The 26,807-nt window shown below is 31.5% G+C and overlaps 1 long non-coding RNA gene across 1 annotated transcript in view; it reads left to right on the plus strand.

The window, feature by feature from the left end:
- The first annotated feature begins 4,903 nt into the window (after positions 1-4,903).
- LOC141564874 (uncharacterized) overlaps positions 4,904-26,807 on the plus strand; it is a 43,753-nt gene continuing 21,849 nt past the window's right edge. Inside the window, exons 1-2 of the long non-coding RNA XR_012488771.1 lie at positions 4,904-4,949; positions 14,509-14,638. This is a non-coding gene — a long non-coding RNA (uncharacterized LOC141564874). The remainder of the gene's footprint in view (positions 4,950-14,508; positions 14,639-26,807) is intronic.

The following is a 26,807-nucleotide window of genomic DNA, read 5'->3' on the forward strand; positions in this document are numbered from 1 at the left end:
GAATTTGAATTGTAATTAGCTCCTAAGATGCTATATAGTTATTTATTTGAGTCTTCAAACAAGCCAGAAGCATTTATGTGTTATGCCATATATGAAGAAAGAAATTACTCCAGATGTGTAAAGAAAATGCCAAGAATGACTACAAACTTTCTGATAAACTTATGGATTATTTATTATTATTATTATTATTATTATTATTATTATTATTATTATTATTGCTGCGGCAATTAGGTTAGTGACTTGCTCAGGGTCACACAGCTAGGAAGTATTAAGTGTCTGAGGCCAGAGTTGAGCCAGGTCCTCCTGACTTAGGGCTGGTGCTCTATTCACTGCACCATTTAGCTATCCCAAACTTTATAGAATCAACATCATACATCAACAATAATACCCAATACTCAAGTGAATTTGTGTTCTCAAATATTAGAATGTTCTTTCTAGTTGTGCAAGCTGTAGTCTATTTGTGCCTGTCCATTTTTTGGATTCCTGTTTCTATCCTCCAAGAAGTTAGCTTAAAAGGTGCACCACAATGCGAAAGGTCTTACTTTGTCTTGGTATCTTGGGGATATCAGTGGAATACTCAGGATATCCAACTCACCATAGTCATATGACGAGCACATTTTCTTTTTGTATGAGACATTTACTGGATGACTTTCTGTACTTCTGCTTTTTTCCTCCAAATTTCTCATTGATTTCATGTCCCAGACTAAATCATCCATACTCATTTCTATGTGCTCTGTAGCATATTTATTTTTATTTCTTCAGAGACTGTTATGTTGTACATCTCAAAAACCACATGAAAACTCAAATAAAATGGTAGTATCACAAAAATATATATATTTTTTTTTTTTTTTTTAGATTTTTTTTTTTTTGTGGTCATTAAAGAAGTTATAATTTCCTAAAAGCAATGCAATCTGAAATGCTCCTCCTATTTAATTCTGGATGCAGGTCATTGTTTTTGTTGTCTAGTCCAGATATCATACTGAAGGGTAAATTCTATAAGTTGTCTGTACTATTGTACACCATAATTGGTCAGGAAGCTTTTTAGGATAGAATTTCAGATATTAGTTATTTTCAGAAATGGCAGCTCTGTCCATTGCTGTCTATGACTAAAACTTGTCTTACAACTAGGCAAAAGGGAACACCTACATAGTATGATTTCAATGATGTCAAGGAGCCCCTTATATATAAGAGCAGTTTCTTCAACATCTTGAGTAATTCTTGAAGTTCCAGTCTTCATTTGCCTATTTTTACATCATGAATAAATGTTTCAGTGGAAATAGAAATACTTGAAGCTATTATCATTTATTCGTACCCTGATGTGAATAAGATTTTGAGAGTAGCACTGAATAATGGGGGAAAGGCAGAATAGGAGAATAATATATGAATGGGCTGAGATAGAGTAAATTAATATTTGAAAAAGTGAGAAGAGGAAAAAGGAGGTGTTAGTGACATAGAGTAGTGAGATTTAGGGGATGAATGAAAATTGGTTACTTTAAAAACAGCTATTTTTGGCCTTGCTAGTGACTTCCTTTTCCGTCTACTTCACAAACAAATACATAAAAGATGCTGTTTACAAACGCAAACTAGCAATTTACACTAATCTTGATCAAGATTTTCTGAACACTTGGGTGGTTATATTTTTATTTAGTAATATTATTTGAATCCACTGTGTTGTGCCTTTCTGGAAGAAAGTTGGTAATATATCTTGCCCTCCCTTCTAATAGACTTTAGGCAATTTCTTAAACGTTATGTTGATAATTCCCTGAGAAATAAATATGTAAATATTGTATTTAAATGTGTTTTGAATATATATATGTATATATATATTTATGATATGATTTTAATATCTCCTGTTATACTTTCCACACTGATGATATGAGAGAAAATGAGTATTAATGACGAATAATGTATAAAAGTAGGAAATATTAAGTTGTTATAAATTGTAGGCCTGGGTCAAGAAAATGTTCTGGATAATAATAATAATAGCTAACATTTATATAATACTTTAAACTTAATAAAGCTTTTTGTATGTATTATCTCATTTGATATGCTTAATAACTTTGGGCAATACTTGCTATTAATATACCCACTTTAGAGATAAGACAAAAGTCAATAAAAATTAAATGATTGCTTAATGATTGTCTTAGGTAGAACTGAAATTCAGGTCTTTCTGATAATAAGTACGACAGTCTATTCACTATCCCTAAAATATATGACTATATTTTAATTGACATGACACTTATTAATAACAATGTTCCATGAAATCCACAACAATCAAAAAGAGATTGATCACCAGCATTAAAAAAACAAAGTTGATGAAAAATATCTATAGTTGATTATTTGACAAAAAGATAGATGAGCAGCCCATTGAATTAGTCTGTCTTTTTCTATATGATTATTCAATTGTATCTTTGACATGCACTAAAATAAATAATAAACTGAGATCAAAATTGAAATGAAATAGAAAAAAATATAAAAATTCATTTAGGTTATTATACTCTGATTTCAATGTTCTAAAACCACTTTGTACTTCAAAATCCATTTGTTCAAAATCCATTTGTTTAAAATTTGTAAAAAAATTTGTTAAAATTTTCTGTTGATCCAACATGATAAAAGTAATAAATGACAACAATTTCAAAAACATGAAAGTTAAAATTGTCTCCACAGGGTAATGGATATATATCCATCAATAGGTGGATATCAGGAGATTATAGTGTTATTATTACCAATAAGGACTTATGCAAAAAATGACCACAAATACCCATCATCTAATATCCCATTATCCCATTATCTAGGACCTGTGGAACTAAACTAAAAAGAAAACAGAATATTTAAGTAGAGGAAAAAAAATTAGTTCTCTATTCTAGAATTTCTGGTTCTAGAAGTCTTCAGATATTAGAAGAATTATAAGAAATATTCTAATGCAAATGAATACATATGTTATGAGTGTTTTTGGAAAGAGGAAAACATTTATAAAAAACAGGAAACTGAGAAGGGAAGTATCAGTGAATAACACATATATAATGTTAAGATCATCAATGTATCAAATACTCTTTATTGTGTTTCATTTCCTAGTACTTCAAGGCAAGAGAGCTTTACTCAGATCTGCCAAATTTCAATGGATACTACATATATCCTTGACTCTTCCCTTTCAATTTCATAGAAGAATGCAAAGATCTCTTTTTACATAAAGTTATGTAAAGGTAAAAACATTTCCTAGTTTTATTGAACCTTTGGGAATAATGAACATTATAAAGTCTTGTCCACCTTTAATACTCTCTGACTCTATGGACGAAAGGATAGGGGAAGAAAAATAGAACAACTCTATTTACTTCATATGCATTTAGTGCTGGTTTTGGTTCATGTGCACTTTTCATTCTCCATAGACAAATTTCTGCCATTAAAATCATTCAACGTTTTCCATAAAAATAAAGTCAGAGCTAATATCTTGGAAAAATATAAATTGCTCATGTGTAGAAAGAACAAATATAACAAAAATGACAATATTCCCTAAATAAATCTACTTATTCAGTGCCATACCAAACAAACTCCCAATAAATTATACTTAGAACTATGAAAAGTAATAACAAAGTTCTTCTGGAAGAATGAAAAAAAATTAAGGGAATAAATAAAAAATGCAAATGAAGATGGCCTATTTATATCAGGCCTAACACTATATTATAAACTAGAGATCATCAAAACCATTTGCTACTGGCTAAGAAATAGAGTAGTCAATCAGTGGAATAGCTTAGATTCACAGGACAAATTAGTCAATTACTATAGGAATTTAGTATTTGACCAACCCAAAGACCCCAGCTTTTGAGATAAGAACTCACTATTTGAAAAAAAACTGCTGGGAAAATTGCAAATTAGTATGGCAGGAACTAGGAACCCATACCTAAACCATATACAAAGATAAGATCAAAATGGATTCATGAATTAGACACAAACAGTGCTATTACAAGCAAATTAGAAGAAAAAAAGGATAGTTTGCTTCTCAGATCTGTAGAAAAGGAAGGAATATGTGGCCAAAGAAGAAATAGAGTGCATTATTGAATACAAAAAAGACAATTTTGATTATATTAAGATAAAAAATCTTTGTACAAACAAAAGTAATGCAGAAAATATTAGAAGAGAATCAATAAACTGAGAAAAAAATTTACATTTGAGGATTCTGAAAAAGGTTTTATTTCTAAAATATATAGAGAGAACTGACTCAATTTTTTAAGAATTCAAATCATTCTCCAATTGATAATTACTGAAAGAATATAAACAGAATTTTCAGATGAAGAAACTAAAGCTATTTCTAGTCATATGAAAAAGACTATAAATTACTAATAATCAGAGAAATGGAAATTAATACAATTTTGAGATACAACCACACACCTCTCAAATTGGCTAATGATGAATATTGGAGGGAATGTGGGAAAACTGGAATACTAATACATTGTTGGTGGAATTGTGAACTAATTCAATCATTCTGGAGAGCAATTTGGAACTATGCACAAAGGGCTATCAAACAGCATACCCTTTAATCCAGCAGTGTTTCTGCTATGTATCCCATAAAGATCATAAAGGAGGTTAAGGGACCCACATGTGCAAAAATGTTTGGGGCAGTCCTTTTTGTAGTGGCAAGAAACTGGAAACTGAATGGATGCCCATCAGTTGGAAAATGGCTGAATAGGTTATGGTATATCAACGTTATGGAATATTATCATTCTGTAAGAAATAATCTGCAAGATGATTTCAGAGAGATCTGAGGTGACTTACATGAACTGATGCTAAGTGAAGTGAGCAGAACCAGGAGATCATTGTACATAGCAACAAGAAAATTATGTAACAATCAATTCTGATGGACATGGCTCTTCTCAACAATGAGATGATTCAGGACACTTCCAATGATCTTATGATGAAGAGAGCCATCTGCACTTAGAGACTGTGGAAACTGAGTATGTATCACAACTTAGTATTTTCACTTTTTTGTTGTTTGCTTTCATTTTTTCTTTCTCATTTTTTTCTTTTTTATCTGATATTTCTTTTGTAACACATTTATTATGAAAATATGTATAGAAAAACTGCATGTGTTTAAAATATATTGGATTATTTGTCATCTAGGGGAGGGGATTGGAGGAAGGAAGAAAAACATTGGAACACAATATTTTGCAAGGATGAATGTTGAAAATTATCCATTCATATGTTTTGAAAATTAAAAAAGCTTTAATAAAAAAAAAAAAGAATTGAAAAAAATCATCTGGAGTACCATGGCTGAAATATATGAGATGTAATAAGAAATATTCTTTTTTCCTTTAAAAACAGTAATTATAAAATAAAAAAAAAAACCCTCTCACAAAACAACAACAAAAGGAAATTACTACAACAACAACAAAAATGTCTTCTATAACATTATTTTTTAGTTTTATATAACAGTTATACAGGAAAAAAGAACCATGTATATAGTAGAGTAAAGTGAGTACTGTATTTAAATTGAGAGGATTTTTGGATTTCAGCTCTGATTTAAGATCAGAAATTTATTTAACCTCTATGAATATTATTTTCCTTAGAAATAAACTGGGAGTGATATTTACGTGAATTATCTCACAATGTTAAAGAAATAAGGTAAAGAGATGTTATAGATATATTGTTTCAATTATTATTAATTAGCTCTTTTTGTCAAGCATCATCATAGAAAATATGTTGAGAAAAAGTTCATTTTACTTCATTTTATATATTAACAAAGTTTCAGTATCCATAAATGATTACAAAAGGATCAAAATCATCAAAAATAAGAACAAATTCCTTATTAATGAAAAACATGAAATCTATAATTGGACTTTGAGCCTTGTTTAAACACAACTTGAAGATCAAACTTCCTCTTCTTATATTCATTTTTGGCTTCTCATAAAACTGCGACAAGGAGACACATTCTATCTGTGGATTTAGATATTTTTGGGGGAATACTTCAAACTGAATCAGTACAATTGCCTTTATACTCTACACATTAATGATCCATTGTTCTATGTATATGATCAGCCCACACTAACTCCATCACTCCATTACTGACAGTCACAAATATTTTTATAAACATTAATATAATATGTGGGGCATTATTCTAATATACAGCTCATTTCCATGGGGCTTGAACCAATTACCATGTTTTATATGATCTTAACTTCTAACTTGCATTCAAAGACATGTCACCTCTTTGTTGTCTGCACTGATTGGGACCTAGCTTATGTTGTTGTTTCCCATTTACGTTCTTAATAGTAATATGTTACCATTATTTTATTTTCATTCACCATTGAACCCTAAAATAGTCAGCCAATAAACATTTATTATTTCTTGTGTTAGACATGATGTTAAATGTGAGAATTCAGAAAAGAGGTCAAATAAGTCCCTTCCTTTAAGGAGCTTACAACTCGAGGGGGTGGGGGGGAACTAGCAATTACATAGCTGAAAACAAGCTGTAAAAAGAATAAATACAAAATCAACAAGAAATGGAAGTCACTAATATTTTGATGTCTTTGAATAGATTTACTGTAGAAGGAGGGATTTTGGTTGGAACTTAAAGGAAATCAGAGAAGTCAATAGAGAAAATAGAGAGGGAGATCAAGACTTCCAGATATGGGATACAGTCACAAAAAATGACCTAAGTTGATGGATGGATGTTTTATTTTTTGAATAGTCAGGAATTCAGTGTCACTAAATTGAAGAATATGTAGTTGAATGTGAGCTGTAAACAATGGGAAAAGTAGAAGAAAACTAAGTTAATAATGGCTTTGAACACCACTCGAGGTATTTTATATTTGATCCTGGAATAAATGGTAAGCCACTGGAGTTTATTGAGTATTGGGGGTAATATAGTTGCATCTTGAGTTTTAGCAAAACCACTGGTAGCTAAGAAGATAGAGTGGAATGAAAACAAGGTAGGTAGACCAGCAATTGCAATAGTCCAGATATAAAGTGACAAGGGCTTGCAACCACGTAGCACTAGTGTTACAGGAAAGAAGGATGCATAATTGAGAGAGATCACAAAATATCAAATTAACAGAACTTGGCAACATATTAGATATAGTAGGCGAAAGATAGTGAAGAGTTGAGGATGAATCTGGATTGGAATCTTGATGTCTAGGGAGAATTGGTGAATCCCTGAATAATAACAGGGAATGCTCAGGGAGGAGGACTTAGGAGGAAAGATGAGGATTTTGTCTTTGAACATGTCAAGTTCAAGATGTCTACTGAGAATAAAATTTGAGATGTCAGGAAGACAGTTGGAGATGGGGCATTGGACGTCAGCAGAGGCTACAGAAGGATAGGTAGTTTTAGAATTAAATCTATGGCAACAGATGGAAAAAATAAGTAATATAGTATAGAGGATTTGGAGAAGAAATCACAAGATAGGACCCTTATGGGAATCTATAATTAGGTGATATGCTCTGGAACTAGGGAAAGATTCAGAAGTGGTCAGATAGATAGAAGGACACCCAGGAGAGAATGGAATCCTGAAAACCTAGAGAGAAAGAGAGTATGAAGGAGAGGGTGATTAACTGTCAGGTTGAGAAGAATGAGAAAGGCCATTGAAATTATCAACTAAGATATCTTTGGTTCAGATTAAGAGAATTGCAATTGAAGAGTAATAAATTTTTACTATTTTTTTTAAGAAAAATAAACAAAAAGTGATCACTGACAGGGAACTTTGATCAGGGCAGTTCATAAAATGATCAGATCAGAAATCAGATAACCATAATAACAATTATTCAGATATCGTGGTATACTCTTCCTTACAATCTTCCAATATCACCAGAAAAATTGCATTTAAAAGTCTGACCTTTTTACCAGAAAATAGAGAACAATGTAGATTGCTTGGGTTGTAAAGTTTGTGAAAGGTAGTAATTTAAGAAATCTCAATTAGAAAGCTAAAAAACAGTAGATACTACCTAATTTTAAAAATCTTGAATAACAAATAAAAGTTTGACACTTACTAAGGTGCAAAAAAGAAATAAATTTTTTTCATCAGATCAAATTATATCAGACCAAAAATTTTGATTATTCCGATAGGAATAAGGCTGAGTAAAGGGGACAGGATGGAACAGAATAGAGGCATTTAAAAAAGATTCTGTTGAATGAACTAAATGAAATTTTTGTTGTTTTATCCTATGTTTTTGTAGCTTTAGCATCTATTCCAGATTCATTCACCCTCAACCAGGAGTTCAGCTGGGGAGCTGTAAAAAAATGATAATCTTTGCCTAAAGTAGCTGGAACCAACTTTTGTTAGGTTTAATTCGATATGTTCATTTTATATTTTATGCCCAAATATTTAGCCTTGGGTTCTGAGTTAATCTGAAAATTAATAGGTTCATTTGCTGTGTAAAGAAATTAAAACCTTAAGCTAAGAAACCTTGATATCACTAAAGCACTAAGGTGCAACCAATTCCCCAAAGCCTGAAGTATATCTTCTTATGCCAACTATATGAACTCCCTTGCATTCTAATTCACAGTGAACCCAATTTTCTGATCACAGTTTCAGAGCACCATTTTGCATGAAACTCTTAGGAAACCTAATGGAAAAAAGCTCCCTTTTTCCCTTTGTAGATACATTCATATGTAATATAGTACTGTACACTGCTGCTACTTTGAATTGCTACCTTGAATAAGCCTGCCTACATAAAGAAGGCAAAAGTCTAGTGTTATTATATTATGGAATGATGTAAAGTTGAAGAAAGGGTAAGTAGGTTGAGAAAGTAGGAAAGTGCCAAGTTAAGAAGAGATTCAAAAGAAAAAATTATTTATTGAATCCTGGGAGTTATAAGGAACCACTGCAGTTTATAAGTAGCAGGTGCTTTACCAACCATTTGGCTATTACAATTATTCAGATGTAAGGTAATGAGAGTTGGCAATAGGGTGGTTCCTGAATGAATGTGATGAGAGTGAAAACACAAGTTAACAATGGATTGAATATGTGAAATGAGTGTTATTGAAGAAGCAAAGTTACATCGGTATTTTAAGACTAGTTGGTTGGGAGGATGTTAGCTAACCTAGACAGTATAAAAATGTTTTGAAAAAGCAAGAATAAAGAGCTTGACATGAGGGAAATGTTAATTAGTGGGAAGAAAAATGGACTTCTGGTGATACTGTAGATAAAGTGCCAGACTTACTTCAAAGAGATTGCTTTTCCTAAATTCAAATCTTTCTCCAGGCACTGATTAGTATGTGATTTTGGTCAAGTCATTTTATCCTTTTCATTTCATTTTCCTCTTCAGTAAAATGAGCTGGAGAAGAAAATGGCAAATCACTCCAATAAGTTTACCAAGAAAACCTCAATTTTTCAATTGTATCCAATAAAGAGTTGAATACAATTAAAAAAACAGCAACAAATTCATTTGGGGAAAGGGGGAGGAAGGTATAGAAATTTTTGGGGGAATGAAATATCTACAGTAAAACTGTTTTAGAAAACTTTACAGAACTAAAATCATTTTGTTGATTTACAGATCATAAAAATGAGAATATTACTTTTTTAATGAAGAGACTAAGAAGCAACTATCCTATATAACTGTTTGAAGTTTTGTTTATAAAGTTATGTTCATGTTTGATACATTTGTAAGATAAAATGAGACATAAGAGAATCCAGGGGGGAAATACTTTTCTCAAAATATGTTTTGTCTTTGTTTATTTGTTTGTTTTGACACTAGATCTTTATTTTAATGATTTTCGTTTTTGGAGAACTGAGTCCTTTTATAACTTTGCTTGTTTGCTTTCAAATCAAATTCTTTTCAATTATTGGGATCACAATTTGAATTTGTTTCACTCAAGATTAAATTAAACAAGATCAATTGAAATACAACATTTACATAACTTTTAACATTTCTTTTCATATCTTCTCTTAGAGAAGAGGATCGAGGTTAAAATAGAAAGGGGAACTATAATTGGTTCTTTTTAGAAGCCAGAATGCTTCCCTCAGCACTAAATACCCTAAAATTAATTGGTGCATTATATATTTAAAATTATTACTTTACTTGTAGAAACTTTAGATGACTCCACATAAAAACTGAAGTGATTTAGAAACTAGAAGAAAAAAATATTTAAAACTTCACAAATCAAATGCTAAAATAATAGAAATATTTTCACTATATCTCACTTTCAAGTAGCACTCAGAGAAATGTTGAAGAAATCTCAATAATAACTAACTTTTTACATTTAAAAGGGGGAAAATCAATTTCCTATTAGTTTATCGCCCTTAATGTTCCTTATGCTTAGACACAGTGTAGATGATGTAAGCCATAATTTATATTCTTAGATCTAAAAATCTACATAAAGTGTGGAAGGAAAATAAATGAAAATTTAAGTAACCTTTGCTATAGTTATAAGGGACTGAGGTAGAAACAGATTTCTTTATACACTAAGGATCTCAATTTCTTTGTCTTTACAATGAAGTTGAATACTCAATCTCTCATTCCTAATGCAAAAGTAAGATTAAGTAGGATCTGGCTGCCTAATAGCATAATGTTTTGTTTCTCAAATGGGACTCTCAAAAAGACATGTGCTAGGCAAACTATATCTATAATATCTATCTATCTATCTATCTATCTATCTATCTATCTATCGCTATACACACACACACACACACACACACACACACACACACACACACACACATATATATATTAGTGGTGAAGATTACTTAATTCCTTATGCTAGAATATTCATGTGATTAATTCATATATGTTTCTTTTTTGATAAATATGTAATAGGAGAGAACCTGGAACAATTTATTTGGATTTATAAGTTTTATGAAGTTATTACATTATGATGTTTTGGACACTTGTTAAATTAGGAACATTAGTATAAAAACTATCTGTTGGAAACTGAATGCCCTCATACTGAGCAATGAGGATGATAAATGGATGGATATATAAAAAGTTGTCTTTGAAGATATGATGAATCACTTCTTCCTAGAGAACACCATTAACAATAACAAATGTTAATGAAGACAAGTCTACAAAACACAAGTGGTAGGAAGTATTCTGGAATACAGGGAGCTTATAAGTCAAAGGAAGGGGAAAATTGGTATACACTGAAAAATTATTAAACACAATCACTAGCAAATGCTCAAAATAACTTATACTTGCCTGGTTCCTTTCACTGAAGAATCTCAGCACAATTTACAAATATTTCAAAAGAATTCTCAAACTGCTTTAAAGCTTAAAGCTTGAAGAACAGACTAAAGTTTCAAGTGCATAAAACATTATGCAACAGAAAGATAGCTCCTCTGTATGCATCACATATATTCAGAGAGGAGTGGAAAAATGATGACCAAATAGAGATGAAAGAAAAGGCAAAATCCTTGCAATTTTACAGATAATAGAGACCCACTAAAATGAAAATAATGACTTTCTATAAACATTGAAGATTTGCAAAGAGTTTTACATATGTTAGATCATGTGCTCCTCACAACGGTGAAGATGTTATTATGATCTCCCATATACAGAAGAAGAAATTGAGATGGAGATCTGTAAAGTAACTTTCCATACAAATCACAAAGTTAAATACATGTTTGAGGCAGGATTTTAACCCAGTTTTTCCTGATTGTTAGTCTAACACTAACAACTCTATTATCTAAACTTTATATATGCTCTTACATGAAGACAAAAATTAGGAGGTTTATTCAATTATACTTAATTCAACTAGAGGAACTTTGTTAAATATCTTTTAAAGTCAAACTGCTGTGCCAGTTAGAAGTAATACAAACATCCAAAATAGTTCTTTTTTTCTTTCATTGACCTCACATTGTACTGAAGCATATAGCAAATACACAGATACTTAAGTACAAAATATTCACAAAATAAATTTGAATCATGAAGTTAGGTGTGGGAGGGAGGGGAAGTAAAATCAAGAATTATAATATAGGAAATGTGACCTCATTTGAGCTTTAAAACAAATCAGGATTTGATAAAGATAAGAGGAAGGAGGATTTCAGGAAAGATGCAGTCTGTCTAAAAGACATTAAGTGGGATATGAAATGTTGTATATGGATAACATGTAAGTCAGATGATCTGGGATGGAGGGTTGCATAAAACACTACAAACTTAGTCAGTAATAATAGTGAGAATCAAATGGTAAAGGGTTCTAAGTGTCCCAAAAAAAAAGAGTTTGGATTTTATCATAGAGAAAATAGGTTTATATTCCATGTCAGCCATTCCAATTAATAGATGAGTATTTGCATATTGTTTTCATGTATTTTTAGAGATAGCCCCTCACTTTTAAAGGTACATTTCATTTCCACCATTGGAATGATTAGGATTTCCATCATTAGAATGTGCATATATGTATTTGTATGTGCTTGTTTGATGAAGCATTATTTCTATGAAGCTATTGAAACATGGCAAATATGTTATTTTAATAAGATAATGAATCAACTTATTTGAATGAATTAACACATTAATTTATTGCAAACTCATGACAAATGAGTATTGTATAGTATGACAATGGGTTGTTCCTTGGAATTTTTTGTTTGTTTGTTTTGAGGGGATTGATTGTTGTTGCTATTGATGTGTTATTGTTTATTTTTATGTCTGTTTTTTTTATTGTGTTTTTTCCCCCTTAGTATTCCATAAAGACAATCTACAAAGGTCCCAAGAAAAAATGTCTTCCTTAATGAAAAGTATTCACATTCAGAATCCTGGATTCTTGAAATAATACTGATGATCTGAAAATAATTATCATCATTAAAAAGCATTAATATTTCACATATAAGTAACTTTATGTCTCTAAGTCACTTTCTTTACTATGATTCCTTTCCTTGCCTTACTTTGCCTATTCATTTTTTTTTTATTTAGAATTTTTTTCCACAGTATATATGCATGAGTAATTTTTTTTATAATATTATCCCTTGTATTCATTTTTCCAAATTATCCCCCCCTCCCTGTACTCCCTGCCCTTGATGACAATGCCTATTCATTTTTAAGGCAAATCTTTTTCCATTGTCTCTTTTTCTCTCACCCTCAATAGTACTATCTCACCATATATGTGAAAAATTTTCTTAGTTTTGGAATTTTATTAATTTATTGATTTATAAAATGTTTTCTATTGAGTAGGTATATAGTCATTTATTTTCACCTGCCCCCTTCATTTTCTTGTCTCAAATCTTTCTATACATATTTGGTTAGGTTTTTCAAATATTTTCCTACACATTATTTTCTTGTGTGTGTGTGTGTGTGTGTGTGTGTGTGTGTGTGTATGTGTGTGTGTATGTGTGTTTCCCTAAGGATTTCTTCATGGTGTTCTCTTCTATAATTAATTTCCCTTTTTGTCTATTCAAAGACTTTATTATTTGATTCATGATTTGTATACTTATTATATTCTTTCTTTGTCTTGTTTCCTTTTGCAATTAAAGCTGTTGAAGTATGGAGTTTGAATTCTCTTTTTAACCAATTTCTATGTTATTGCCTTTGCCCCCTACCAATTGCCTTATTGTAGCCTACGCATAGAGGTATCAATTCTCCTTTTAATTGGATTTTAATTTGTATCTTCTTATGTAATTTTAGAATTAAATGTTTTAATCTTCTCTCTGCTGATGTGATGTTAGTAGACATTGTTTAATCCAATTGGTATAATCATCTTTTTATTTCTAAAAAGATTCTCTAGAGATAGGTTAATGGATTTATTTTACAAATTTTTTTTTGGATAATTTAGTTGCTTTTTCTTATATTTCTCTTCTCTGCAGCAATTGCAAGTCAAATAATCTAATAATTTCTTTCTTTGTAGGGATGCTTCAAATTATTTTCTTTTATTGAATTTTCTTTCTTTTTATTTGTTTAAAATAAGTTCTTATTAGTATCTGTTTTTGATTTTTTTTATGATCATAATTTTCCCCAATTTCCTTTTCTTTTTCTTTCCAATGGAGCTATCCCATAAAACTAATAATATTTTTAAGGATAAAAAAGAAAATAAATATAACTCTTCCAGCCATGATACTTTTTTTCTAATTTAATAATGTTCAGGTTTTTTTTTTTTTAATAGTTGGTCTTTCCATTTCCAGTGTTATGGTTTGTAGATAATTCATTGTATTTATTTTTGTTATTCAATTTTATAAAACTTCTTAAATTGTGGGTCACAACACTATATGGGATCATGTAGATAGCATGTATACATAAGTATGTGGGCATTGTAGGTATATATGAATGAATGTGTGTAAAAACACGTAATGCGCACATACATACACACACATACACACACACATATATATACACACACAACAACACACAATTTTCAGCGTTAATGAGTAAAAGATAGACAAACAAACAAAAACACAACAACAACAAAGAGATGGTTGGCTATGTCACAGTGTGTAGGCAGGCCAAAAGGGGTGAAGACTAAGACAAGTGCATTTGATTTTTCATTTAGAGGGTCTTTAGTGACTTTGGAGTGAAAAAGTTTTATTGAATAATGAGATTGATAGAGGAAGGTTGACATCCCATATTAACAATTTTGCCATCTATTTCTTCTTGCAACTAGTTTAACTTCTCTCAGAATTTGGATGCTATACACATTTTGAATGTTGAGGTTGGAAGCTTGATTGAAAAAAGTTAAGAGAAGAAAAAGAACTGGAATGAATTGGAGTCACCAATTGAAACAAAACTTCCTGGTAAGAGGAAATATAGTAGAAAGAGATCAAATGAGGGGAGTTTTTGAGGGTTGGGGAGACTGACATGTTTGTAGACAGTAAGGAAACATCCAATAGATAGAGAATGATTGGAGAATAGTTAGAGAATAGGGTTGATAGAGGGGGAAATATTCTGAACAACACAGAATAGGATGACATTTTTGTATCCAAAAATTCAAAGCAGTATTTTTATATTAATTCTTGCATTTCAGTATTACTTTTTTTGGCTTAACATATTCTCTTGGCAAGCTTATGATACTTCAATTGTCTCTCATCACCTTTTCTTCAAAATTAATGATTTTGCTTATATATGTATATATTTGAAATACAGACATACCTTGGAGATTTTGTGGATCACCACAATAAAAGTGAATATCTCAATAGTCACATGGATTTTTTGGTTTTCCAGAACATAAAAAAGTTGTGTTTATATTCTACTGTGGTCTTTTAAGTATGATGTAGCAAAGTTTAAAAATAATCTTTATATTTTATTTAAAAACACTTTAATGCTAAAATTGTCATCTGAGCTTTTAAAAAGCCTTAGTCTCCTTGATTGTGAAGGGTCTTGCTTCAATGTTGAGGACTGCTGACTGATCAGCATGGTGCTGGTAATGGCTGGCATGGCTATGGCAATTTCTTAAAATAAGACAATAATGGAATTTGCTTCATCATGGGATTCTTCCTTTCACTTGAGCACATAGAGACCATTGGAAGGTTATTAATTGCCCTAATTTCAATATTGTTGTGTCTCAGGGAATAGGCAATGCAGAGGAGAGGAACTGGTGGGGGGGAAGTCAGAAAACACACAGAATTTTTTATTGTTTATTGTCTTTTATGGGCCCAGTTCATGATTCCACAAAACAATTACGATAGAAATATGAAACATTATTGACCATAGATAAAATTATAAAAATGAAAAAGGTGGAAATATTGCACGAATTACAGAATATGACACAGGGACACTAAGTGAGCACATGCTGTTGGAGAAATAGTGCCAATAAATTTGCTCAATGCAGGGATACCACAAACCTACAATTTGTAAAAAAAAATGTAATAACTTCAAAGAGAAATAAAGTGAAGCACAATAAAATGAAGTATTCATGTAATTGCATTTTATTTCTCTTTTGGATTATTCTGAATTTGTCTATGTGTAGCCCTACTATGTTGCTCCTTCTTTCCCTTCAGCAGTAAGGTAGTGCAGGGGACAGAGTATTAAGCCTGTAGTCAGGATATCTGATTTCAAATCTAGCCTAGACAATTTGTTTTTTCTCAATTTTCTTAGCTATACAATGGCTGTAAAGATAAAAGAAGATAATATATGTCAAGTTCTTAGCACAGTGCTTACCACATAGTAGGCTTGTTTTCTTCCTTTCAGTGCAGAGACTTGCTACCATGGATTCAGTTTTCATTTTACAAATCTGGTCATTATTTGTTAAATGCAAGCTAAAATGCTATCATTGGTTCCCTTACAACTTTCATAATAATTCGATCTCTCTCTGTCTAGAACATCTTGCTGTGCTAAATACTCTTTTGGAAATTCAGAGTTTTCTATTTTATGAAGTATTGGTTCAACTTAATTTATCTTGAAATGTTTATTTAAAGAGGTTTGTAATCTCTTGAATTTTTTGATATTTATCCTCACATTTAATTTGATCATCTCTGTTGTTTTAAATCCTTGTGCTGCAAGTTTTCAACTAACTTTGTTTCCTTGAGAGATTTGTTGATTTTTTTTTTTTGGTTTGCTTTTTTCTATATTGCTTGCTGATCATTTTATGATTCTTCTTAATTTTTTTGATGGGTGAGTTCTCTAAGACTGGAACTCAAAAATGGTTCAACTTCCACTTATATTGAGAAATACAATTTCACTGCCGTCTGTCAGTGATCACAATTAGCTTTGAGGGTGGGAGCGACAAGATTGCTTCCTTCTGGATTCCTGTTCTTTTTTCTTTAGCTTCAAGGAAGAAGTTAGCTCCCTTACACTTGTTTCTCTGAAATTTTGTTCTCTGGATAAACTGAATCAATCATTTTTTGCTACTTTCCATAATGTTGACCAAAGGAGGGTTAGGAGTTCTTAGGAAGAGTTTCAAATGCTTCTGTATTTTGTAACATGGATTCTCTCAAAGAAATCAGTAAACTTGATTCTTCCTCTCCCATTTCTAATAACTCCTTCTCTATCTAATGCATCTGAATCAAATAGATTTTCATACTTTGCCACAGTTCTTTGAGGAGGAGGCAGTATTGATGTGCTTGCTGTGCTAGCAGAGACAGTAGCATATGGAAAATTCCTTAATGGAACCCAGAATACAAGCTTCTTAGTCACTTTCTTTGCCTATTTTTGGGAGGATTAGTGGTGACTATTTGTTTTTAATTTAATATCTTATTTTTCTAATAACATGTTAAAATACCACTTTTACCATTCTTTCCCCAAAACTTTTGAGTTCTAAATTCTCTCCTCCGCCCTTTATTGAAAAGATGAGCAATTTTACATAGATTATACATGTGCAGTCAAGCAAAAAATATTTTCATATAAGTTGTGCTGTAAAAGAAAACACAGATCACAAACAAACAAACAAAAAAGGAATAAGAAAAAGTGTGTTTTGATCTGCATTTAGACTCCTATCCCTTCTTTCTCTGGAAATGGATAGAGTTTTTCATAATAACTTGTAATATTCTCGCCAAAATATAATGTTCTCTGGTGAGGTTTTTCTTGGGGTCTCTGGAGGCAGCCTTTGTTTCAGTCATAGTAATCACCCACCCAAGTACAGGCTCGTGTAAAAGTCCAAATTCTTTATTATCTCCTTCAAAGTTCTATCTCCTTCACTTGGGACTTGGTTAGTTTTCTGGAGAGCCTTCCAGAGTTGGTTTCAGTGGAGAAGCGAAGGAGGAGAGCCTGCCACCAAGGCGTTGTGAGATGAGATGAATCTTTCTGAGTCCAAGGGTTTGTACTCCAGTCTAAAGCCTCCAGCCTTCTGTCGGCTTGTCTCTGAATCTCCTTGGCTGAGGCTCCTAGCTTATATGCTACACACTGAGTACAAACCAATCATTATATCACTAAGAAACCATTATTTGTTGTAGGATTATATCAATGCTAAGCTAGATTTAACCATTGTCTCCTCAATTCCACTTAGTACCTTATTTCAAGTTCTGGCCCAAAGCATCTCCTTGTAGGATTAAATCAATCATATTGAACCATGCTAAATTAGATAATTATTGTCTCTATCAATTCCACTGACTTAGTACCTTGTAAGAATCCTTTGTTTCAAGTTCAGAATTCTGGCCCATAACAATAACTCTTTTGGAATTGTCTTAGAATACTATATTTTATTAATAGTTCCCAACAACAGATCATCATATTATGTAGCTATTGCTATACATAGTGTTTTTGTGATTCTGCTTATTTGACTTTGCATCAGTTCATACAAGTTTTTCCAAGGCTTTCCTAAGAACAACTTGCTTTTCAATTCTTTGCCAACATTAAAAGAGCATATATGTACTTCTCATCTTAAAAAAAAAAAAATCTACTTGGGATATAGACCTAGTAGTGGTATTGTTTTGATCAAAGAATATGCATAGTTTTATAGCCCTTTGTTTAAAATTACTTTCCAGAGTGGTTGAATCACTATACAAGTTCACCAATATGCTTTAGTGTCTTAATTTTCCCTTATTCCCTCCAACATTTTATTTTTTTATGTTATTAGCTTATCTCATAGGAGAGGGATGTCAGCTCAGAGATTTTAAATTTATATTTCTCTTATAAACATTGATTTAAACATTTTTAATGAGTATAGATAGCTTTTATTACTTTATCTGAAAATTGTATGATATTATTTGACCATTTATCAATTGATAAATGACTATTATTTCTGTAAATTTGATAATTTCTCTATATAATTAAGAAAAAACGTCCTTATTAGAGGAACCTATAATTCTTTTCTCATAGTAATAGTCCTTCTCTTTCCTGTTTATCTGTCCCCCACTCTCTGTTTTTCTTCTTTTACTCTATCCATTCTCAAAAGTGTTTTTTTTCTGACTTTCAACTCTCCCAATCTGTTCTCCCTTATAATAGACCTTTCATTCTCTTACTCCTCTCCTTTTCTACTTTCCCATATGTTAAGTTAGATTTTTGCACCCAATAGAGTATATATGTTATTCCCTGTTTCAACTATCCCAATCTGTCCTCCCTTATAATAGGCCTTTCATTCTCTTACTCCTCTCCTTTTCTAATTTCCCATATGTTAAGTTAGATTTTTGCACCCAACAGAGAATATATATTATTCCCTGTTTTAGTAAATTGTGATGATAGTAGAGTTTATACTTCCCCCTCCCCATTCCCCCAACTTCTCTCCCCCCCAAAAAAAGTCACTTTTATGTCAAATAATTTATCACATTATAATTGTGCCTTATCCTTTTCTCAATGCATTCATATTTCTAATCCTTCAATTTTATTTTTTTGGATCATATTCAATTCATACCATGCCATCTACATATACATATATATATATGTATATATATATATGTATGTATGTATATATGTATATATATATACATACATATATATATAAACACATATATGAATGTAAACAGTTTAACCTTATTGGATCCCTTATGATTTTTCTTTCATGGTTACCTTTTAATGCATCTCTTGAGTTTTTTATTTGAAAGTCAAATTTTTTATTCAGCTCTTGTTCTTTCATCAGGAATGTATGGAAGTCTTCACTCTCATTATTTTATCATTTCTTGATATCATTATGTCATTATGTTCCACTTGCTCAATTCTAATTTTTAAGGAATTATTTTCCTGTAGTGTGTGTGTGTGTGTGTGTGTGTGTGTGCGCATGCACACGTGTGCACTTGTGTATGTGTATGCTTCTCCTCATTTCCACTTCCCAATTTGGCCAATTCTACTTTAATGAGTTATTTTCTTCAGTGAATTTTTTACCTCTTTTTTTTTCATTTTTGCTGAAATATACTTTTTAAAATAATTATTTCTTCAATGCTTACTTGTTCCTTTTTATTGTTTGGCTGATTTTACTATTTAGGATACATCTTTTATTAAACTAGTGAATCTTTGTTAAATTGGTAATTTTCTTTTTATAATTTTCTTGCACTCCTCTAACTTCTTTTCCCAATTTTCTTCTTACCACTCATCATTTAAAACAAAACAAAACAAAACAAAACAACCTCTTCTAGGAATACTTGTTTGGCTTATGTCCAATAAGCATATTTCTTTTAGGTTTCACATGTAGTTGTTTTCATTTTCTTTACTTCTATGTAGTTTTGTTGTCCTTAACACAATAGTTCACTCTGTTTTTGCTAAGTTTTTTATTGTTTATCTTGTCTTGGAACTTTACCTTAAAGCTGGGCTCTGCCATGCTAGAATTGTACTTAATGTATTATTTGCAAATTGGGGCAAAATCATAGGAGAATTCAGCTGGGTTGCTGTTTCTACTCCAACATATTGGTTTCCTTGCCATTTCATATTTCTCAAAACAAGGAGATTTTTTCCCACTTCTATAATTTTGTCCTAATTGGAAACATCTGTTCACATAAAGGAGACATATATACTAATGAAAATAAAGTAACATAGAGTTAGAATTGGTTGAATGACTGTACACAGAAGAGTTCTTGATGATTCAACTTTAACATAGCTGGAAGCGTGGTATAGAGAGAATACTCTATATCACAGAGATTTGTCCTTGGGTTCTGTTTAACATTTTTAGCAATAAATTGACTAAAGAATATATTGCATGTCAATTAAGTTTGGGCATAAAAAAAGAAAAGAAAAAATAAGTTTGGACATGAGATATTTTTAGTTATTAAAACATGATGGCTATACTGTATAGTATTCTATCAAGCATAATCTGGAGTATTTCATCTAATTATGGATCCCACAGTGTGAGGGGAAAAATGATAACCTGGGAAGTTTAAAAAGAAGGACAATTATTGAAGAAAGAAAGAAAAGAAGGAAAGAAGGAAGGAAGGAATAAAGAATCATTTCTCAAGTACTTATTGTGTCATATCCAATGCTTAGTAATAAGAACACAATTCAGGTAAGAAAATATGTCCCTTTTTATAGAGAAGCTTACATTCTGGATCAGTAAAATAATATATAAGGAGAAGAAAATAATGTAAGGAGGAAGGAGGGAATAAGAGAAGGAAAAGAAAAAATAGGGGAGGGATGGAGGAAGGAATGAGAAAAAGATGGAAAAAAAGAAGGGAAAAATTGAAAGGGAGAAAAAAACCAGGAGAAAGAGAAAAAGAGAGGGAAGAAGGGAAAAAGGAAGAAATGAAAGAAGTAGAAATAGGTAGGAGTGAAAAAGCAGTAAAGTAGAATTCCAAAAATTATGCTGTGTTTTAAAAATATTAATTCATTTGAGCCTCATCATTACTGTTGGTAATAATGCTATAATTATCTCTGTTTTTCATTTGAATAAATGGAGGTAGACAGTAAAAAAAAAATAAAAAATTGCCCATGATAACAAAGTTATTAAGTCTGAGAGGCCTAATTTGAACTCAGGTCTTCCTGACTTAGGGCAATGGTGTGAGGAGAGAGAGAGAGACAAACAGAGAGAGAGATAAAAGAGAGGGAGACATACACAGAAACAGAGACAGAGACAAAGAGAGACAGAGAGACAGATAGAGACAGAGCAGAGAGAGAGTGAGAGAGACACAGAGAGACTCAAGAAAATTCTAAGACATAAATGAGAAATTTTAAGAGACAAAATTCATAAATAAAATATGAAGAGTTTTTTTTTTTTTGTTTTGTTTTGTTTTGTTTTTACTTTGGGCATTATGAGGAATGTGAAAAATAAGAGACAGATGAATCTGACAATAGTTGAAAGAACAAAAGAGTTTGAAAGTATAATGGAGAGTAGAAATGTCAGATGAGTCTTTAGTAAACATTGCTGCCTCTAGCAAGTGGTGGGTTATATAATCATTGCATTCCTTGAAAGATGTATACTTGCTAAATGCTAAACGCTAAAATGTATTCCCTATCAAGAAAAAAAAAAAAAGAAGAAGAAGAAGAGGAGCAGATGGGGTGTGGACAGTTATCTCATTTCTAGCTCTAATTTCTACATTTCTACATTAATCTTTTTTTTTTTAACTTAACTTTGTTCTAGTAAGTGAAAAGCCATGGAAGCCTGGGATATAAAAAGGATCAGAAATAAAACATATAGCCAAAAATAGGTATTTGAATAATTATCTTTGTGTATTGCCTTCAAATTAGAGTCTAGGCTCATTTCATGACAAAAATATTGGTTGTATGTTCCTTATAACTATGAATAGAATAATAAATTTCCTTCCCAATTTCCTGAAGCCCCTATTCTCAATTTCTCATTTAAGTGAAGTAATATCTTTCAAGGTAAGACAGTGACTACTGCCCTCATGCAAATAAAGGTGGGAGCGTATTCCTATTCATTATCAATCCACTGACAGAGAAGCCTGAGTTCAAAAAGGACCTTTTTCAACCTTTACTAACACTGTCAGTCTGAGATATATTTTAATGTATTCAGTTCTCTGATGATAACTAGTACAATAGCTGTTTGCAACTGTCAATAAATACACACATGGAAAGGCAAAAAAAAAAAAAATTCTGAAAACACTCAAGATAAAAGTTATTGGTGAGAACGGAAGCACTATCATCAGTCACCTGCCTCCTTCCATTGCATCTAGTGATATAGCTTTTAATTAAAAAAATGATCCAGGAGCATGTTGTGGATGCTAAAGGACTAGTAAGGACTCACTGATTTATTGAATATACTGAGTCTCCTAGCCTCGATCGGGCTGAAGCTTACCTGAGTAATTCTCATGCACCTTGATGCTGACACCTTCTTAGAGTGGTGATAAAACACTGGCCATGTCCAACGAGAAACCAACCATCCAGAGAGGACAGCTACCTTCTCTCATTCTCATTTCTGCTGATAAGATTGTATATCACTGAGAGAGCAGCATGTCTAATTCAAGATATTGAATGCCTCTTTGTTCTTTACCACAAATCCAGGCAAAACATTTCAAAGTTTGCCTGCTCTCCAGGACTAATCATGACAAGTTGATTCTGACTGGGTGACAAACATTTTACTCTGCCCTATCACAGTGCCCATACTGTAAACCAATTTGAAATGCCTTCAACCAAACTGCTTTTGTGAATCTTATCTCCACCTTCACCAAATGGGGTAAAAAAGTGGGAGCAGCAATGTAGAAAACTGTAGATTTGGCCCAGGATATTTTTATCAAAATTAGATAGTCTGACACCTGATGTGGGTATAATTTGCCAAGGATATAGATCACAAAAAAAAAAAAAATGAATCCAAAGCTGTATGTAATAAATATTTTTTAAAATGTTACTTCAGCATTTTGCATATGTTTCTATCAGTAATTGTGAGAATGATCTTATTTTGGGTAAATCTTTTCAGGAGAAAACAAAAGACAAAATGAACACATGCTTAGATTTCCATCTAATAATATTTACTTGACTAAATCAAGGATTATTTAAAATCATATTATTTAAAACTTTTTTTTTAATTTCTGTACTCTGGCACATGTACGGTTCTAATCTTTACTACTGAACACTAAAATTTTGAGGTCAATGGTTTTAAGCTGAAGTATAACTAAATATTTAAAGGTGAAACTTTTAATATATATAACACTGATTGGGCCCCAGGAGAGAAAGTTTACCAGTCGTCCTAAGGGGGGGAAAACTGAACCATGTCAGAAAGACTGAACAAGTTAAATCTTTCATACCCCTTAGCATTGGGAGGTCTCTGATTGACTGAGAGACATCCAGTCTCAAAAAAAAAAAAAAAAAAAAAAATTTAAGTCTGATGACTTACTGAGATATGGTGGTGATTCTTGGTTTGGGAAGAGGCTATATCAATAGAAGGAAGATTCTATCAGGTATATGTATACATGTATACATATATATGTATATATATATATACATATATATGTGTATATATATATATATATATATATATATATATATATATATAGTCTAGTAATCTGGAAATACAATCCTAATAATGTATTATATGTCTATAGTATAAGGACCTGCCAATGTTCCTATGCAGGGACTCATCATTAAAGTGCCCTTAAACTAATGAATTTTTCAGCTATAAACATTTGAAAAGGATAGCTATTATATAATAGATGTATTATATTTGCACTGATGGAGAAAAACAACAATCATAAAATTATTCATCTTGTAGTATTGATGCATTGATAATATGAAGCAATCTTTAAATTAATATTCAATATATTTTGTGAGTTCCCATATAAGTCTTGAACTCCATGATCCTACAATAATCCAGCATTAGTGATTATAGATGTTTTCTAGAAGGCACTGTGCTTCCAGATGATCATTTACATTGTCTCAGGATCTGTCCTCTTTGGATTTTTTTAATTGAATTCTACAGTGATGTATAGGATTTGCCCAGAACTCTTTTGTGTCAAGAAATCTTCTACCAATTGAAGATCTGTTTATCCCTAGACCATTTATTAATATCCACCCAAACAGCTATTATTTTAATATTAGGAATGTAATATATATATATATATATATATATGTTTATGTGTGTGTGTGTGTGTGTGTGTGTATAATTTTATTTTATTTTATTTCCTCTTGCTGAGGCAACTGGGGTTAAGTGACTTGCCCAGGGTCACACAGCCAGGAAGTGTTAAGTGTCTGAGAGCAGATTTGAACTTAGGTCCTCCTGACTTCAAGGCTGGTGCTCTATCCACTGCGCCAACTAGCTGCCCCTATTTGATTATTTTTAAAGAAAAAATAAGCATTGTAAAATAATTTCTGTTGAATCTAGAACACAAAAGACTAGATATTGATTTCAGAATGTTGGTTGCCCAGATTTCAATTAATCTTAGATAAGAATGAAGCTGTATTTTACAGTATAGTAATATGTAGAATTACAGTATAGTACCCGGGTACTATTTAGTCTTGAGAATTTTAATCATATCCATTTTTGTCTAAATATATTTAGAATATGCTCATAGTTTATGCTTAATAGTATTATAGTTAGTGAATTCAGCAGCACAGGGCTTTGGTCATGTGGTGATGCTTATGGAACTCTAAAAAAAATATTTTTAAATGCACAAAATAAAACAATTATGGTTAGAGAGAAAAAATATTAAAATGTTTAAAACAAACAAAGAAAAAACTATTCCATAGATCTCAGTTTAAGAAACTCTTTAGTTGAAATTCATAGAACATGGGACTTGGAAATAGAAGTCTTCCATTTAAATTTTCTCTCACATTCTTACCTTTAGGACAAAGGGAAAGTTCTGTATGCCATGATTTTCATATCTTTAAAATGGGGGGGTAATGATAGCCTTCACTTTACATTGTTGTTCTAAGTATCAAAAGAAATAACATATGTAAAGTTCTTTGCTAACTTTAAAATGACATATAAATGTTATCTCTTATTATTTTCATTAATATGATTGTGGTCATTATTATTACTATTATTATAACCAGCACCTGTACCAACATCAGTATTTCTGTTGCTACTGCTTACTACTACTACTTACTATTTCATTCTCCTTTTCCTCCTCCTCTTCCTGGAAGAATTTCCTCTATAATATACTTACCGAATAGTCATCCAGAATTGACATTTTAATCCAGAGAACAAGATAAAAAAGGCACGGGGATATACATAAAATATAATGGGACCATTAGATCATGGAACTTGATTGGACTGCTGGGTCTATGTTGAAAACTTGAAGGAAATATAATTGAAAAATTATGCAAAACCAAATTATGGAGAGTCTTGAATACAAGTTAGAGAAATCCAAATTGCTGTATTTGTTTTGTTTTGTAGGTGATTAGGGTCATTAATGACTTTTGAATGAAAAAGTATTCAGATAAAATTAGCATTTAAGACCAAGGGAACATATCAAAATGTAAAACTCAAATCAGAAGTCATAAGTATATTGTACTTTTGAAAAATCTTGATGAATAAAAAAATATATTCTTTTCAGTACGTATTACAAGTCCAGCACTCTATTATCTATGTATGATGAGGGGGAAGTATAAGATGGAGTTCATTCTCTCATTGAGATTATGATCTTAATTGGGAAAAAAAAAAAAGGCAAACCCACTTAAATAAGTGATGACTTGTATGATAGGTAACAAACATATGATGTAGAAATTTAGAAAGTTCCAAGTAAGAAAATTCTAAGGGGAAATAGTAATCAGAGAAGGCTGCATAAAAGAAAGGGGAAAATTAGCAGGGTTTTTCAAGATAGATCAAATTTGACCAAATGAAGAACCTAGACAAAGATATTCTAGATAGCAAAATCTTTCCCTCTAATTCTTGTTCCATCAACACATAAGCTAAATGTGTTAGTGGGATCACAGGGAAACAATTTCAGAAGCTCTGAAGTTCAACCTCCTTGTTTTACAGATGAGAAAAATTAGGCCCAGGAAAGTTAAATGATTTGTCTGAATTTTACCTAACATTACAGAATGATGAGCATGACCTCAAATAGTACCTCTTACCCACTACTTTCTGTTAATATATTGAAATGACATATTAATTGGAAAAATTACCTCAAATAACTATTTTTAGATTTTGGTATTTAGAGTTTAAAATATCACACTAACTTTCTCCACCATCCCCCCAAGTCACAGCCTCGTCTAGTGAAATCTGCTTTCTTCCTATGGTTCACTGCTTTTCCATGATTGATAAATATAGGAAAACAAGAACAGAATAACTTATTTACAGATAAGATATTTAGTGCTTATGATCAATAATGTTATTGCCAGTGAATCCTGCAGCTCAGCTAGAACTATAACAGGAGTATTTATTGCTAGTTAATCAATATAATATTCTTCTCCCATGCATCTCTTTCAGGAATCTGTATAGTCTAATGATTATCATTATATAATAAAGTCCAGTCCCTTTGTAAACCTTTTTTAGATTTTTTTTTCTTTTGATCTTGTAAAACTAGAAATTGATTTTTTTAAACAATCTATAATGTGTTTCCACCATGTGGTAGATATGCCACTTAGCAATAGCCATGGGTGTTGGTCTCAAAGATGGATTGAAAGTGAATTCATGCTGAGGGAGATATTACTGAAAAATTTCAAGATCTGCCTCTTCGGGGCAAAGAGTGATTTCCTTTCTGTGTCATGGATGCA

Source organism: Sminthopsis crassicaudata, chromosome 3 (assembly GCF_048593235.1).
Source record: "Sminthopsis crassicaudata isolate SCR6 chromosome 3, ASM4859323v1, whole genome shotgun sequence".
In the NCBI taxonomy this organism is placed as follows: Eukaryota; Metazoa; Chordata; class Mammalia; order Dasyuromorphia; family Dasyuridae; genus Sminthopsis; species Sminthopsis crassicaudata.